This window comes from Phasianus colchicus, chromosome 4 (assembly GCF_987193195.1).
Source record: "Phasianus colchicus chromosome 4, bPhaCol1.hap1.1, whole genome shotgun sequence".
Taxonomy (NCBI): domain Eukaryota; kingdom Metazoa; phylum Chordata; class Aves; order Galliformes; family Phasianidae; genus Phasianus; species Phasianus colchicus.
This window is the reverse complement of record NC_143439.1, coordinates 13,290,586-13,309,672: the sequence shown is the minus strand read 5'-3', so window position 1 is coordinate 13,309,672 and position 19,087 is coordinate 13,290,586. Positions and strand designations below refer to the sequence as shown.

General features: G+C 35.9%; 1 long non-coding RNA gene across 1 annotated transcript in view; it reads left to right on the top strand.

The window, feature by feature from the left end:
- Nucleotides 1–19,087, top strand: part of LOC116226090 (uncharacterized) — a 410,572-nt gene that overhangs the window by 261,858 nt on the left and 129,627 nt on the right. Inside the window, exons 4-5 of the long non-coding RNA XR_016465827.1 lie at nucleotides 1,065–1,174; nucleotides 12,371–12,455. This is a non-coding gene — a long non-coding RNA (uncharacterized LOC116226090). The remainder of the gene's footprint in view (nucleotides 1–1,064; nucleotides 1,175–12,370; nucleotides 12,456–19,087) is intronic.

Below are 19,087 nucleotides of genomic sequence, written 5' to 3'. Positions count from 1 at the left end.
TTGAATGCATGAACAGGCACATTATGAGAAACAGAATGCTGGCAATTCTGTTCCTTTTTAGCATTTTTTAGATAAAAAAAAAACACTATTATTATTCTTATGCATACTGATGCTTGGCTTACTAACATCTGTAATGAGCTCTAAGGCTATTAAATAGGAGGTGCTAGAGATCAGCAGTCTTTTATTTGTCTATGTCACGGCCGATTTATTTCATAAATTTCTTCCTATGTATGATCTTGAAAATTTACTTATTGTTTGATTCACACTTATAGTACTGAGTATCACAGAGCATGTGTATGTTGGATTGTACTTCTCTAGTCCCTGAAAAGAAAAAAAAAGTGTGAAGATAAAATGAAGCTACTCCCTCAGTACTTTAAAAATCTTTACTTAGCTATACTGTGGTGGGCGGGATGCAACTGAATGTGGAGGACATTTGCTTGCTTTGTAACTTCACTGTGATCCCTCAGGCACTTCATGTACAGCCTAGCCTGCATGATAGAGTAGCAGCAGGGGAGAAAGTGAAGACAAACACAGGATGTCAGAAAGAAGTCTTTAAAGTAGATGTTCAGATAGCTGAAATATTGAATATCCTGTTTGGGGATTGTCTTTCAGGGAAGAATCAAAACCAGAATTCTCTGCCCAAGAAATCACAAAGTAGTGCCAAATATTAAGTCTAGCTAGATGCATGTGAGAGATCTTTGTACCTAAGGAGGTGTTGATTCAGGAGATTCAAAGCCACAGATTTTTCATTCCGTGTGTTCTGAACAATAGTGATCTGTGAAGGAGTACTTCCATACCTTCTTTGAGATAGACTGCATGTTACTATATCCTACTAGAGAGAATGATTTAAAATTAGTTACAATTCAGTAATTTCTACCCAGGTCATTCCCTTCAATTGTTGCAATTGAGAGCTAGATGTGTTTTCATCAAACATTCGTTCAGTGATGTCAAATTACAAGCAAATGTGAAAGTAATTTTCCTGAAGAAAATAAGATAGCTCAAACAAAATTGTTTGCTTAATGGCATGAATTTTTAATTATGTATTCTGAATTATTTCCAATTAGGGCTATATTTCAGGACAGATGACCTTCCAATATTTCCTATGTATCTGGAATACAAACTGCTCAGGCTGGAGGATGTGGCACATCTTTGAGGCACTCTTGTTACAGAAATGGTAAGACAGAGCGATGTGTGCTTGGAACTTTTTCAGTGATAAAGGGCATTCACCCAGGTTCCAACAGCCAGACAAGGTACTGTAATAAAGCCATAGCTGTAATAATTTCTCAATTACTAAAACCAACAGTGATTTATTTTACACTGAAATATTCAGGATATGTATCTTCTAGTTTGAATTTGGTACATTTTTAGCTGGAAGTCTGCAAGTGGTAATAGTTAGATCTTTTTTTTACTAACTACTTGTAATCTGGCTCTAAGTGAATAAATATAGACTTCCAAAATTAAGAAACAAATATTTTGAAAATTTTGAAGTGGATATTTTGTCTAGTTTTCTAAACTTTCCTTTATAGGAACACTAACCTGAAAGCTTGTACAATAATAATTCTTTTTTTTTTCATATCTGCAAAATTTGGATATCACTGTTTTGTAGTCTAAAAATTAGCCTTAATATATGGATCTTGTTCAGGATGTAACCTTTTTTCAGTAGTTTTTACACTGAAATAACTCACTAATACTATAGTTTCAGTAACAAAGACTATTTCAGTTCCAGAGAAGTCACTCTATACCATTATAATAGTTAAATAATCTTAAATGCTGTTAAAAGAAGATTTGGGGTGTGTTGGGTTTTTCTCCATATTGATAGAAAACTTATTTTCTGCACAACCTCTGTGACCAAACCTTTGTTGTTTGCACTGATTGTGTAGCTGGAATCATCATTTTAATAACACAAATAGAATGTCATTTCAGCTGATTAAACGGGCAGTATTACTGGGACCAGGGTGCATCCTCATATTCGTTTGAACTGAGACCCTATTAAGAGTTTGCTATAAATAGCATGAGTAGCAGAAATGTTCTTAGAAAAATTATGAAAGCTATAGCTGAGGTAATAGGAATATGGATCTTCAGTTAATCTCCAGGGAACAGCTTTTTCATTTAACTTTGGAATATTCAGATGAATTTTAAATTGTGTATAACCATATCTACAAAAATGCTTCCTACTCATTGATGCTAATAAAGTAATTTAGAAGGCTGAGAACCTTAGTTTTATCTGATAGTTTTATAAACTTGGTTTATGTGAGGTTTATGGCTCACATTAAAAGTTGGACAGCTGCTAAAAATAAGTTTGTAATCTTGAGATAGGAAATCATCAGAAACTTAGGAGATACAGATAAGCTGTTCACTGGCTCGCAAGTCATCTGAACTCAAGTGAAACTTGTCCTGGAAATCTCTATGGAAATCTGAGAAACTTAAGGAATTGTCTTTATCTGTTATTTAAAGCAAAGAAGGTTAAGGCATATCTGCACTCAGTCCTGCTATTGATTTACTGAATGACCTTGAATAAGTGTCCAGATGCTCTGGTTGAATATGAGCAGAAATAGTCCCTCACTTGCACCTTTTTTCTTTTCCAAGCTAATGGAAACCAACATTTTACCTGAGAAGTTTTGTAAAATCCCCAAACTACTATCTTGGTATGACTGAAGTGCTCAGCACCTATTTTTCCCCAGGGGTCAAGGATCTTAAACTATTGTCTATGATCCTCCATGTCTCGCAGTTGCTCTTACAGCATTTTCACAGCCGGACTGAAGAAGCTGGTTCTAGTTGCTGGTTTGCAGAAGTGGTTACCTCATGCTTGGTTTTGAAATGAGTGAGAAAGTCCTGCAGACATTTTTGTGCTCTTAGAGAGGGTCTACTTCTTACAGAGATTAGATTAAGATATTTATCCATCACCTTCATTGAAGTTAACCCCTATCTCTGGTATTTGTATTTGTTAGTTATAAATAAATCTTATGTGAAAACATAGATGATTAATCACACTCTGTAACTCTTCTGGAGTAGCTGGATGCTTGGCAGGCTTTAAAATATTTGTTATCACAATTATTAATATTGTCTGGTCTTGTACTATTCTGGTCATTGGTTAGGGCTTACTGTACTTAAAAATGTAGTCAGAATATTTGCCAATACATATGAATCTTAAAAGCCTTTTGCTACATGAACCTTTTTGGAATTCTTAGTTAAAAGTTTTGGCAAGATTCCTTGTAAGTTTGTTACTGTTTTCCTGTGTTTTATTTAGGAGGTTCTGTGTACTCGAATGTTCTATGAGGGTTACGGCGGTAACAGTAGGGATACAATCAGCAATAGCAAGTTAGAATAACTGAAAGTATCAGCTTTGTGCTATGTTTCCTTTTATTTAAGTTTTAAATTAAAAAAAAAAAAAAAAAAAAAAAAAAAAAAAGAACAAGAAATTTAGTAATTAAGCATTACTGGATTTTTTAACATCTTATTGTCAAGGCAATTTATAGGATTCACTTTGTGCTCTATCCATGTGCTCACAAGTTCTTAGGCTGTAAAAATCTATGTATGTTCCTCTTTGATAAAACCAACTAATAAAAAAGGAAATTGATTTTATTTTTAACTACCTTTTGTTGACAAAAATACTTATTGGAATATTTGGTAATGTAGAAATCAGATAGGCAATATATATCAATTATTATTTTTTTTTTTCTGTTAGGAATTACAACAAAAGTTTGAACACAGGCAAGAAATAAATGATAAGATTTGAATCTAGGAAAAAAAAAGTTAGTGACAGGAATCTCAGATTTTATTACTTTTGTCTATTTTTCACAAAATAAAAATAGAAGTAAAATGAACCAAAACTGTGGATCCTAACAGCTCTTACAGCACACTGTGGAATTCATGAGCAAGTGCAAGATCTACAGCTTGAGAGAATCTCTTGCACAAATACAAAAGCCTTGTTTATATAATTTTGTGAGGTGATGCAATTAAGTTGAAGTGTACTTAGTATAAAGATTACAAATATGCTTCTCAGTGTACATGACACTTTTTAGAGGACTGTAACAAGATGGTTTAAGTAGCAGACAGCACCTCTTTGTATTACAGTAATAATTGGCTTAAGAGGCAGGCAATATTAGTGAACATTTGTCTGCGCTCTTTGAAAAATGTCTTCAGTCCCAGGAAATGTGTTTGCTCCTGCATTCATTTTTGTAGTTATTATGCACACTGCCATTTGCCTACCAAAGCAAGATCTCTTTAAGAAGATTATATGCTCAAAACATCAGCATCTGAAAGAGGAAGGAACATTTCCATGGCAGGCGCTGGTGACGTCATCTCAGCAGGTAGTGACATTTTGAATGCTTGATGACATTTCCTCTTGTAAATAGACAAGGGAAGTCAGTAGGTGCAGCGTTGCTTTACCTTTCATAAAATGTCACTGCACTGAGGACAGTGAAAGAGCTCCTGTATATTATTTTATTGTTTTTGGAAAGCAGAAGGAAATTACACCAAAAGGCTTGTAGCATCCTATATATTTCTTTCACTATTTGCCAAGATTGCTCTGAAGAAATACCAATGAACTTCAAGTGCACGCATTGTTAGTTTTTATAACAAATAGCTCTCTTACTTAAATTCATGCCTCTTTACACTTCTAATACTTCTAACTTGAGCTCATAGAAAATACATCTTTTACAATCTTACCATTTGTCCTCCATGATTTACTTAAAAGAAAAAAATAAAAACACCTGTTATTAACACCTACAATTTCTTCCTTCCTTATCTCTTTTGTTGGCTTTTTTACATCTGAACTTATATATCATTGATAATTAAAATAATGCTTTTAGTTTTGGTCCCTGCTCTTTTTGGCTGTCACTTGCCTTCATTTGTCTTGCACCTTGATATTCCCTGTGAAGAAAAATGTTGTTGTGGTGCTCAGATCTTGCATTTTTTCCTCCACTGTAGACATCCTGGGACTTCTGTGATTATAGATCGCAGACAAGGAAATGGAATTATTCTGAGTATAGTTATCCACAAGAGAAAACATACAAGATCTGCCATGTTTCCTTTTTTCTTAGAAAGCTGACCCCGGTGTAAGTTTATGAATCCCAATGAACTCTGAGTCTAATGGAAAAATGTTTCAAAAGCAGTTTGGTGCAGAGTTTTGTTTGTAAAATACATCTTCTGAATGACATCTATCTTTCCAGTCTGAGCTGTAACCAGCTGGTTTTCATCCAGTTCTATGTTTCTGCCAGCTACTCAAAGCAGTTGGCACCATCTCTGTCTACCACTTATGAAAAAAACAGAATAGAAAAAGATATAATCAGCATGTTAATAATATTTATAGTACAGAGTCATTAGATGATCATTCCCAGTGGTTTTCCATCAAAACTGAACTGAACCCATGGACTATTATAAACTCACAGGACATTTTCAAAGTGATTATTTAAGAAAGCCATAACAAATATTGTCTTGTAAGATTTGTCTAAAGGTAAGATAAACCAAGAGAGAAATATCCTATATTCATCATATCAATATCAGAGAATTACCAGTGTTGGAAAAGACCTCTAAGATCATCCAGTCCAACCACCCACCTATCACCAGTATTTCCCACTAATCCCTGTATGTCAGTACAACATCTAAACTTTTCTTAAACACCTCCAGGAACAATGACTCCACCACCTCCTTGGGCAGCCCATTCCACCACTTGACCACTCTTCTGGAGAATATGTTTTTCCAAATGTCCAACCTGAATTTCCCCTTATGCAACTTGACACCATTCCTTCTAGTCCTATCACTAGTTATGTAAGAGGAGAGGACCGGCGCTCCCTTAGGGTGTCTGTAGCCTCCTCTTGCCTACCTAAACACTTCCTGATCACCCACTGCACAGGCTTTCTTGTTTTGAACTGTTTCATCACTGTGATGCTGTTGAACAGCGCTGGAAAGGGCAGCAATGAGATGCTGCTGTGGCCATCTCTGTGTTTCTCACCACTTGCAGATATGTCCTGTGTCATTACCATTGTTGCTTATGATTTCATGACTTTCTTTTCCAATCCGAGCTTTTCTTCTGTGCTATTAATCAAATGGCTGACAACACTCTTTCCTGCTGTCCATCCTTTGCCTCATACTTATGTTTCTAAGTTTTCTTTTACCAGCTGATGATCTATGAAGTTTTATTTTCAGGTCTTAATAGGCCAGCAAAAAGCTCTTCCAGTTCTTTTTTGATTCTATAATAAGGACCAGGTGTGATGAATTTGATTGACAAGGTACTGTCTTGGTTTTTCTTTTCTCAGCTGACTCCAGAAAATATCTGTGTACCCACAGACTAGATTTCTATGACCTTCTTTTTTGATTTTTTGATTATTTTATGAAAAGGGCTGTTTGAGTCATCTGTATAAATGAAATTTGCTATGCAGAAAATAGACCTTTGGCAAATAAATGTGTGTGAATGGGGAGAAACTGTGGTCGAAAATAGAACCAGGTGTTTGGCAAACATCTAATCTTGATGAATATCCAGAAGTTTGAGATATTTTTTCTGGGTAATTGTCATATGTGTGGTTAAATAAATAGATAAATAAATAAACAAGAGATTTCTCAAAAAGAAATTGTTCATCACCACTCAGAGAAGATAGAAGAGAGAAATGTCTGAATTGTCATATTGCATAGCTTGGAAGACTCACTGTGATTAGCACAATTTATCCTCATCATGTTAGAGAGAGTCTGACATCAATATTTCAAAGGGCACAAATCATCTTCCAAAGATATGACTCTGCGAGTAAATTTTGCACCCACTCATTCTAAGTGGGCTACAAATCTATTCACACGTTCTTCATCACAGCTGAGCAACAGCATATATTGCTGTTAAAGGAAGCCGAGTTGAAAATAGCTCCCCCCCAAAAAAGGTAGATTAATCTCCTGGAAACTCCCCACTGAAACATTCTAACATTAACTGACAGTTTCCCGTGATCCAGGTAATTTATTCATGAAACTTATGGAGGTTAATCAAAAGTTCATATAATTGTAATAAACAGAATACATAATGGACTAATCATGCAATTCAAGGCATTTTTTAATTTATTTGAAATATCAGATAAAAATAACTAAGAGGTGTGCCAGGAAGCCAGCAAATAATTTGGAAACTGATGAGCATGGCATACCTGCTGAACTATGAATAGATAATGTAATGTCTAAAATATATAGATAAATATAATAACATTACAAGTGTTCTGCATGCCTATACTTTTTTGAAGGTTTGAAAATTGATTCTAAAACTCACATTGCCACCTCTTGTACAATCCAATTTCCAATTTAGCACTCAGAGTGCAACTGTGAGATATCAATAAATGGGCCCAATTTGCCCTCTTCTAAAATTTGAGCAAATTTATTAAAGTGTATTGCTATAACGAATTTGTTCTTGCTTTTAACATAAAGTTAGCGAATATAAACTTCTGAACATGGATGCACTTCTATTTTGTTCAAGAAGTACTGTGACTTTGACACTTTATGGGGAAGAAAATAGATCCATATGTTACTGCTTGCTTACTATGACCCTATAGTATGTGCACATGAGGATCTAGGACTGTACACATCTTATTAAGTGCATTAGACTGTCCAGATGTGGATGTAAACCGCTTTACCAGTATTGAAAAATGTGAACACATAATAGGTATTTGTTTTCATTAGCTGTTTTCTTCCAAAGAAGAAGTTGCTAAAGATAGTAAGAACACAAGCTCAGAGTTCAGTGTAATGTGTGAATTGTTGATGACTGTTGTTGTTGTTTTGTTTTCTTTTAAATGAGATGGTAGAAAAAATAAATATGTTTATGTGCAAACACTTAGACACACAAAGACCGCATTTTCTCATAAGTCCCTAGATAAAATAGATATGTATAGATATATAACATCTATAAACTAAATACACATGTCTATCAATGTATTGATTTGTCTATGTGTGGGTATGTATACAGTTGCATACTGAGTACTGATGAGTGGCCAAGCACTGAAACAAGAGTTTTCTGTTCAGAAGAGTTGTAGAGTCTTCTCCTTAGAAATCCTCTGTAGATAACTGGGCATGAGCCTGTGCATCCTGATCTGGATGATCCCACAGAAGCCAGAGAGTGGACCAGGTGGACCCAGAGGTCTTTTTTAATGTCAATCATTTGGTGAAATTCTCATGTACGAGAAAAAATATATGAGAAATATATGACCATTCATATGGGAAATACATTTTTTTAATGCCTCGTGCATTTTCCTTGTACTGAAAATGTAATTTTTTACTTTGTTTCTGGTCAGTGAAAATCAGGACACATGCAAAAATGTAGTAGACTGGTATGCTACAGAAGAAACAATCTTTCTAGAAACATTAAAAGATCTGAAACAAAAACTTCCATTTCTAGAAGAAAAAATCGTTTTCAGCTACAGTGTGTATGAGCAGATATAATCCAATTTCCTGAAAAATCATAGTATTTCCAGGATAAAAAGTCCAGCCTAATAAGGAGCTGATACAAAAAGAAATTTCATGGGGAGACATTTTTAAGACCTTGGCTGGAAGTCTTTCAGCTCAACTGTTGCTTTAATCAGTTTATTCAATTATATTTAGGAGAATGTCTTCAAAAGCACAAGAAATTTTTGTCTTTTGGCTTTTATAAATGATAAATGGCTTTTGGGCTGTGTTACCTTCTTAAAAAAAAAAAAAAAAAATTAGCACCTCCTGTAGCACCTCCTGTAGCACCTTCACTTTCCAGGATTGCCTTGAAAGCAGTGTATAAAGAAGCAAGGTGATTTTTTTTTAAAGCTAGAAGCCATTGTGCCACAATTAATGGGCAGCCCTGTTTTGCTTGTGTGATACTAGTGGGTGCAGACCTTGTTTCAGCATTTTGTTCTCCAGCAACTGGCAGAAAAGTTGGGAAGCTGAATCTTGGCAGGTAAAATATTGTTTTGGAAACAGCCAGGCTTTTTGAAGCAAGAGGATCAGCTCCTCTCTGACATTCTTTTTTTTCTAATAGGCACTTTTACTTGAAGGCAATCAAATCTTTTCCACTCTGTACACAAGCTCCTTCCTTTCAGGCAAGTAAACTTTTTCCTCCCTCTTTATTTCCCCCTGGTAAGCAAACATAACCTGAAAGAAAAGGACAGATTAAAGCTGCTTGCTCATAAAACTCGCCTTCTTCCTATACTAGGAATTTGTCTTGTGACCTACTTCCTTAACACTGTTTGCTATTGAGCAAGGACAAAACCCAAATGTCATTTCACGACATAATCCACTGTCAAAATTGGCACTAGCCAGCAGGCCTGCTGGTGGTTGCTCACAGCAAACAACTGTAGAGTAGGCATAGAAAATGCATTTTTTCTACAGAATATGGTAAGTCAAGGTTGAAGAGTATTGGGAAGGAAGGGTGGGAGAACTAGTGCTGCTTCTGTCATGTCTCATATATTCTTGAGACTTAAGTTTCCAGTACTTGTCAATGACTTGTCAAGCTAGTATTCTTCAAAAACCTGCCGTTAATTGGTGTCACATACACTTGCTATGTGTTTTTTTGTTGTTGTTTCTTTTGTTTGTTTGTTTGTTTGTTTTTTGCTTGTTTGTTTTGAAAAGCCAGTAGTTGTTTTATTACTTACCTGCTACTCTATTGGCTGTAACATAGCCAATAAACAAGAATATACCTCCTTTATGAGGTAATATTTTCCAGTTCATTTAAGTATCTGAGGCGAAACTGATACTGTAGAGACTTTCTATTGTGAAACAAACTTAAAAAAAAATCAAGTGTAAAAGTCTGGAATTATGAAACTAACAATCCTTTGGTTGACTAATTATCACCCTTTCACTGAGACTCCAGTTTGGAAGATTATTCTCTGTGAAGTCCAGAATACATCTAGCACAGTGCATCCTTCTTTTTATAAAATAAATTCTGCAATAACAGTAAAAGAAATAAATAAATACAGTTCTCCCCCACATATACCAAGTGAGAGCTCCTTGTAATATCAAAAGCTTTACAACTGAATTTTAGAGGACTTTGTTCTAAATCACACTGGGATAACGTGGAAAGATGTCTGTATGTTAGCATCACTGAAAGAAGGCTATGTTAGCATGCTTGAGTTGACATCTGTTGCAAGGGTTTAAAAAATTAAATGCAAATGTCTGAAGTCAATTTTGAAATTAATGTAACTTGAGGTGAAATTCTCTATACATTTTTTGTATTTTAATGGGAGAAAGTTTCATTTCTTTTTTTTTTTTTTTTACTCATCAGCATTGTTTCCTAGGCATTTCAAGTATTCTTGAGGTTATTTATTAACATTCATTCCTGAAAGGTCCTTTTTCTGCAGATCATGTAAATACTTCTGATTTCACAGGCACAACCAGCTGAACAGAGATATTCCCTTGATAGGAGATGCATGTCCTATCTCATCTGAGGATGTTGATAGATGTCACTTAGTATCATGTCTCCATTTTCGCATTCACATAATGAGCATAAAAATTATTATTCTTTTTTTCTTTTTTTACATTCTTTTTACTGGTATGTTCTTAGTAGTGATGAATCTGATCTTTTTAATACTGAGGCATGCCTGATTTAACATGCAAGGTATCTGTAGGATACCAAACTGCACTGAGCAGATGGGAGAGGAGCCAGGACTGATGGACATGATTGGGTTCGTGTAGAATGTCATGATTATTATCACTGCAGTGTGTCAGAGGACAGCAAGGCAGCTGTGTAAGGGCCTTGGGTAACTTCTTGGTTGTCAGGCACATAGCAGAATATTTTCACTGTACCTCTGAGCGCATATAAGATGTAGTATGTTTCCTGAAGAATACCATGCATATTTAATTGGACTCCTTGCCTAGTGAGTCTAACATGTCGTATCAGCTTTTATTCAGTGTCTTACACAAATCTCAGATGTTATTTTATTTTATTTTTCCTTTATTCTTGTGCAATAACCAGATATTGCTTTTTGTCTTCTTCTTGCGATATTTGCTACAAATGCAACAGGTGAAAACAGACAATGTTATAGCTTTTTGCAGATGTTAGATAATGTCTCATGTGGGCCTGGTACCTAGAGATAATTACACCTTTTAGTAGATTTACACTGCCCATTTTATTTCCTGTTACCGGGGGAATAATTATATGCTACCTACCTGCCATTTCATGCTGCTTTATCAACTATTTCTTTTTTTTTTTTTTTAATGTACAATGAAACTGTTGGGACCAGTAACTTTTATTTCTTCCATTTATCAAAATATTTAACTAGCATACTCTAAGGTAAGTCATCATTAAATAATAGTTCAGGGCACTGGTGAGGTTAAGCCTAAATCATTATAGTTGTTTCTCTTGCTCCAAACTCCCCAGATCTCCCTCCTGGCAGTGCAAAAACCTTGACAGCTATGGGCTTAGGTCACACCATTTAGTATCAAGGAACTGTCAGATCTCGTTTTCTTTTTGCTATTCTGCTCATTAGTCAAAGCAGATTCTTTGCTGCAGCAAGCCTGCGTGCTGCATCCTAACCCAGTACATCCTCAGGAATCTGATCCCAGATGATCTGCCATACAGGGTGAAAATCTCAGTGCTCTGTCACAATAACCCAACTGTAACATCTTCCTGTATTTACTTTACACAGCCTGACAGTTTCAGAAGCTGCCATATTTAAAATGCCTTCAATTTCTTGCAGCTTTTTTTTTTTTTTTTTTTTTTTTTTTTTTTTAATAATTCCCTGAGGAATTAGGGGTTTTCCCCAAACCAGATATACACATAGCAGTACTCTCAGTGGATGGCCAGTATTTGAGTATACTGTTGGTGCATGTCTTAAATGAATCGAAGACTCATCTGTAATTATAAGATAAACAGAGAGAAGTTCATCTATAGAAAAATGTTTTTCTATTTCCTTCATAATCTCTTTGTAAAATATGAGGAATTGAATTATAGTGCTTTATTGTAAAATACAGAATTGCCAGATATGAAAAACACTTAATTAAATTCCTGAAATTTGTTAGTCTTTCACTGAGAAAAGTACACACCTGATATATTTTTTATTTTTTAATATAACAAACGGAACAGATTATTTTAGATGTAGATAGGTATATATATTTTGCATACAGAAATATTGCTAAAACACAAAGCACAGATATGCTAGAAAATATGAGAATTAATATCTGCTATTCTAAGTAGATTCAAAATCAGTTCCTTATGTGTATTAATTGTGGGAGTATGAATGCAGCATAGTATTTTTTTTCTTGACCTTTGATTATTCCAGAATACTGAGTAGACTGTAGAAAACGGAATACTCACCTGTTTAATAATATGTTTCTTTGTGATTTATCCCAGTCTTGCTCTACTACATTTTTTAGTCTCTGAGCAATCCTAGTGGGACCCTGCTACCTAAGGCTCACCTAGGACATGCTTGCCTTTGTCTTTCAGATGCTGTGCAAGTGTTCGAGATACCATGGTGGAGCTTTGGCTTGTGCATTACTCGGGAGGACTTCAGCACATGATCCCGTAGCTGGTACATGTCATCATCAGTGTTGGTTTTTCTTTTGTTCCTTCTGTAATATCTTATGTCAAACCACTCCAAAGCCATTTTTGTCTTCATAGTTCTCTGATAAGGAAGGACCTTCCCATTTTATGAGTAAAGCTAGCAACTCTAATGGTGCTCATTTCAGGGTGGCAAGTTGAAAAGCCTGAATTATTTCTATTGTGTTATTTTCTTATATTTTGTTAATATTTTGTTAATTTTTAGAACATTTGAAGCTGTTAATCATTTCTGATAGTGAATATCCAGGATCAATGAAATACCCTGTTAGTGATCATCTTGAGAAGATGACTCTGTATAATGGGAATTCAAGGGGAAATGAAGGAGTCTGCTTAGAGAGCAGTAGTTTCTCTTTTTGCAGTGTACTTGTTCTTAAATACGTTAGGACACACAGGCATTGCTATAAACACTGGAGTTCAGGTACTAAGTCAGTGCTGACTTCTACCCTGTGCCCTGACCACCCAAGCAGCAGAGGAAAATGGTGGCTGAAAGATTTACTACCTAAGAGCATTCCCCAGGTGTAAGGAAGTATCCTCTCTAAACGCAGTTATACAGGCTGTGTTTCTGTATCTTTTCTTATATTTTGTCATACAAGATTCATTTTACAACTTCGGAATTAAAAACAAAACAAAACAGCACAAAAACATGCTTACATTTGTTTATGCTTTCCAGTGTTCCTTTAAGAGTCATTTTAGGAAGATAATAGCTTTCATCAGAAGTAGCAGAAAGAATAGTTAAACCTATAGTTTTCCAATGAAACAGTTCAATCCTCCTCCTACTGAAGGAGTTTGTTACATCATGAGTCTGTGGATGTAACAGTTCTCAAAAAGACCAACTATGCTCACTTCCTCCTTCTAGTACTTATGGCACTACTTGAAACACGTGAGCTCTTTATTTAACATTTATGTAATGTTATGAAGAGACTGTCATCCAGATCCATAATGACTTTTAATTATAGCAAAACTAACTGCAAATTTGCATCTCTTATGTGATGTTGCATTTGAAATGTTGTTTATGGTAGGTAACGATTTATTGTTATTGTAATTGAAATAATCAGAATCTAATCACTGTTATTCTAGACCTAATTGTTATAGAATTGTTATAGAAAATGTGGAATAATAATGCAGTACATATTTTTGCATGTATTTCTTGGTTTCTGCCCAGTTTCATAGTATTGTGCTCCTCCCTTCCAAAGCTGATGCTGGGCCATCACAAGTCAGCAGCATCTAGAGTCCTTCACAGGGAGGAATAGCAGGTTGTTCATGTCAGTGGCATCCTGTTCTTCCCTTTGTGATCCAAGTGCTCAGAGTCATAGAATCATAGAATCATAGAATGGTCTAGGTTGAAAAGGACCACAATGATCATCCAGTCACCCTCCTCTTTCTTCACTGATCTGCAGTTCCATGTGACAGCTGAATTTGCTTTACATGTTGCCTTTTATATATGTTAGATGCATTTCTTTGTTTTCTCTGTTGTTTCTAACACCAGACATGCCCTGTTTCAGGTCTACATCTCTTTAGCTGACCATGTATAAGTTGTCTACAGTTGCAGTTCCTCCATGCCCCATCTCTACTCTCTGATACCTGCACTGTTCTGGGCTGTGTCTTCTGTCCCTAGGTCCTAAAGCCACTGTATTCATACCTGACCTGGGTTTCTCTGCTCTGCCTCGTTTTGTTAGAGCCTCAAGAGTCTCACGCTCCATGAAATAACTTCTTGTAACTGCTATCTTTATCAACGTGTCGTTTACCACATGAAGATGCACAGAAATAAAATAAATTAGCCATAGACACCAAAGCTGCAGGAGGTTGAGAGGAGTTCAGGCAAAGCCAATCTGGCAGGCTTCAGTCCTGAGGCTGTGCAAATTCAGTACGAAGCTTATTGCCTGTTCAGCTACAGCAATACTGTACTGCAGGGCTTCATGGCCACAGCACATGACACTTTACTTTCTATTGTTAAAATATTTGTTGTTGAAGTTTCATTTTTTAATTAATTTTATCTTAGAACAGTATCTAAGATACTATAAAGTGTATGTACTATAAAGAGTATTTAACATGCCATTTAATTTTGATACAACAGCCATAATCAATGGAATATCTTCAGCTGGGAGATGGTTTCCTGCAATTTAGTAAAAAATCTGGGCATGCATGCCTTGGTTGTTCCTGTAGTCAGAAAGAATGTAGAATGGCTGCTCCAAAAGTAATTCCTCCTATTTTATTATGTTGGCTCATGATGTCAGAGGCAGATATTGGTGGTTTAACAGTAGAGGCTGAACCTACCCACCAACATTCCAGTACATGTTGTCACCATGCAACAAATGGCAGTAGAGGGGCATGCTGACAGAATGGCGTCTGGCATTGTCCACTGGAAGTGTGCATGAAGAAAATGTCTGTCACTGAATTCCTCCATGTGGAAAGAATGGCACTCATTATATTCATCAGTACTTTCCTGATTTGTGGGAACCGAACAGTGGATGTGAGCACAGTGCAGTGGAGGATGGTGCATTGCATCAGTGACAGCAGTGACAGTGGGCTACATCCTGTGGTGTTTTTATGAGTGTGACATGCAGGCTCTTGATCATCAGAGGTGAAAGTGCATAGCTAACAGTGGTTTCTAAATTGAAAACTAGTGCTTTGCAGCTGAGTGTGAGCTCTATCAAATAGTGTGATTATACTCTTTGTATCTATTGTACTTTCCATGGCAACAAACAAGAGGCATTACTTTTGGAGCAACATACATATATGAAAGCTCAATCAATCCTGAATTTAGATTTACAGTTAAGCACCTGTTGTGGTTTAACCTGATCATCAGCTAAACGCCACACTACATTTTCTTGCTCCCCCCTCCCAGAGTGATGAGGGAGAGAATCAGAAAAGGAAAAGGTCGAACTTTGAGTCTAAGAAAGGACTATTTACTAAGACAGAAAAGGAAGAGAGAAATGATAATAACAACAGTCCATGTGTGTGTATACATATATAAAACAAGTGATGCACAAAGCAATTGCTCACCACTGCTGACCAATGCCATAACCTCGTAACCTAGAATTGATAGCCCCCCTAGCCAATTTTCCTCAGTTTTATAGTTTTTCACATGATATCATTTGCCATGAAATATCCCTTTGGTCAGTTTAGGTCAGCTGTCCTCGTTCTGTCCCCTCATAGCTCCTTGTGTCCCATAGCGCCCTTGCTGGCAGGACAGTACGAAAGCTGAAAAGCTGAAATGTCCTTAGCTCTGTACAGCACTGCTCAGTAAGAAGTAAGCCATTGGTGTGTTACCAACATTGTTTTGGCTTTAGGCCAGGCACTGTGAAGCAAATCAATTCTGTCCTGGCTGAAACAAGGACAGTACCCAAATAAAAGTAGCGTGATCTTCAGAACTTGAGTACAGTCTGCTTTTATAGCATCCTAATTCAATATGTTAGGACTTGTTTTCTGTTGTGGCTGATAACTACTTGTGGGTCATGACTTAGCCGCTTACTGGTAGCTCTCACATTCAGTGGTCATGCAAATATTGAAACAATTGCTGTTTCTCTGTGAAATTTAAATGGTTTGAGGCTGTTCTATAACTATTAATACTGCTTTCCAAGAAGAAAAAGAGAAGTCATAGTGAAGCAGGCAGTGGATTTGAGACTAAAGTTAAACATCTGCTTAAACTAGTTCATGACGATGAATTTTCATTTGGGACTTTTGCAAGAATGTAATTTTAAAAACTGGAGAACTGCGTGGACTGATGCAGTTTTGCACTGCAATGTATCTCACAGGTGCAAGGCTGTTATTATTTACACTTTTTCAATCAACTTTCGTAAGGTGACATATGTTTTATAAAATCATTTCCATTTTACTGCTGTCTGGAGTTACTTGTCTGGTGTTCCTGTATGTAGATCATTTAGTCTGCTTACTTGAGATGGACAAGCACTGCTCTGTATCTTCAAAAGGTAGTCTTAGAAATTGTGGCAACCTTATCAGTGCAAAAGGAGGAGATTATGGCCCAACTGTCATGTATCCGTATAAATTCTGTCTCACTCTTTCTGTGTCAAGAGTCTTTTGGCAGGAACATAATACTTCCTTCAGAATCAGTTTGTTCCTTTTTTTTTTTTTTTTTTTTTTTTTTTTTCCCTCATATATTCCATTTATCTGATTCTACTTCTTCGAAACGACTCAGCTCTGCAGACTGATTAGATCCTAATTCTTTTGGCATGCTGTCAACTTGTCCTAGTCAGAATAACTATTAGGACTTTGCTTTTGCTTCTCCTCTGCAATTTTGTTTCCCTTTCGGTGCCTCATGTCTTTTCTTTGTGATTTTCACCTATTTTGCCTGAAGCTGTCTTCTGACAATATGTTACCACCTCTCTCTGTGGATTTGTTCTTTGCCTGCCCAAGTAATTTATTTATGTGTTAGCTTCCTCTTCACCATTATCCAGGCTGTTTGACTTTGTGTGTATTGCTTTTCATAGTGCCTCAAATCTCTAGTACGTTATTAACAATTTGAAAGGCTTTTGTTGCTTTTAATGCAACAACTTAATCATGCTGACTGGGTGTTTTTAAATGAATGAAATTCCTTGTGCACACACACTGAGATAACACCTTGTGCATGCCTGTAACAGCTGTAAAACTGAACATAGGCTCCATTAAGAATGTTTTTTTTTTTTTTTTTTTTTTTTTTCTCTTGCCAGTTAAATGACATAATAAGATTACATGCCAAAACAAATAAAAATCAGTCCTTAGATTGTGATGGGCTGCTATTTCTATATTTTCATTACATGTATTAATGGGGGAAAAATAGAGAAAAGGTGAGAAATTCTGTTCAATTTAAACAGCCCTTCAAAGCCTGGTACTTGAATGTGACAGAAATCTTCTCTGATGTTTTGTCCCTTAATTCAAAAAAGAAAAAAAAAAAAAGAGAATAATAGACAACTCAGGATAGGGTTTCTGTTCCTTTTCATTAGTTCCTCTGTAGGAAGGATGATGTAGACAGACATCAGAAATTCAACAGCAGAGATCAAAACAAACCCTATCTTTATTCCCCTTACGCTGAAAGTGCTAACATGGTGGATGGAATTGCTTACTCTGATATGTGTAAAATTTTGAAGGCACAGTAATTACTTTTTTACTACAAAACTTGTAGACACTGCTTTCCTCAAACTTCTTGTTGCCATAAATTCTGTTTTTTAGTTATTCTAGGTAGTCCTTTATTTTTCTTTGTTTTAAAAGTTAAATATGATTTCACATATGCTACCTTTCTAGTAAAAACCATCCAAGCAGCCACATAAGGGACATAAGTTCAAACTAAATTTGTGAGTTCTGTATGGGCTTCTTCTAACTTACCCATAAAGTGATTCCTTTGGGCAAGACACTGTGTTTCCAATCTTGGCAAAGAAAATGAGCAAAAAGCAATTTTGTCTTGCTGTATTTTGTTTTCTCTCTGTGGAATAGATCTGGAAAGATGGCGGAAGCTTGACCCTGAGGCAGAGGCTGGCCCAAAGCTGTAGATCTTGAGATCAAACTCCATAGCAGATGACCATCTTGAGCAGGCAATAAATGTTTCATGCATTTTTTTTTGAAAGACATTTTAAAGAATACTCTGAATATTTTTTATGACACATTGATTTTACTGATTGAAGCTTGAAAGATTATGTCTATGCTTGTGTAAAAGGAAGGAAGTAACTTTTAGCTCAGAGGAATCTTTGTAGATATCTCAATAGCAGAAGTAGTGGCCAAGTGCCCAGCCTTTTATCTTTGAGTCTCTAGAGGGTCTTGACAATTTGTCTTGAATATAGACTTCACTAAAATCAACTCTATCTTTGTCACCTCCACATTGGGCACTAATGTACTTTCTGCAGAGCTTATTGCGTAGTGAACATTAAATTAGAACTCCATAAACTTAATTTGCTTCCACTGCTTCATTTGCTTCCAAGTGTAATACTTGGTATTGATTTTAACTTATATTTAACTTTTATGGTGGTAGTTGTGCGTACTTAAGAGGCTGCTACTTCTTGACTGCTGTGAAACCTGACTTGAGTATAAGATTTTAGCCATTGCAGACAGCAGCGTTTGTTTTCTCTGAAAGATCTGCAAAGTGTTAACCTAGTAGAAACCAAGTTTTCAAGATATTCTCTGTAGACTATGTATGCCTTTATACTGGCACTGGAGAATAGCTGTGGAATGGCTACCAACCCTGGTTTCATCTAACATTGCTTCTCTTAAAGTATATTGTTTCTTTTTCAAAATTATGTTCTATTCTTTAGAATTTTCTTTTAATATGTTTGTGATCAATTAATGTGTATTTTGCAGTACACTGGAGACATCAGTCTAAATCCAGCCTGTTTTCTATTCATTCTCAGTTATTGTTCTTCTTGTTGACAGTGTCAAGAGAATAAATGTTCTGAAGTCAGCACAAACTCTATGAGAACTGTCCTTCACATGCTTTAAGTTTCCTGGAAAAATTTGGACTTTTCTCCATAGAACAAATGCTTACACTTTGCTTTTTCTATTTATTTATTTTTTAAAAAAGAATGCAACAAATTATGCACAGATTTTGCAGATGTAGATTGCTGTAAGATCTCTTAATGTTAGTTTGTACGTGGATGATTTCACTCAATGACTTTTTTT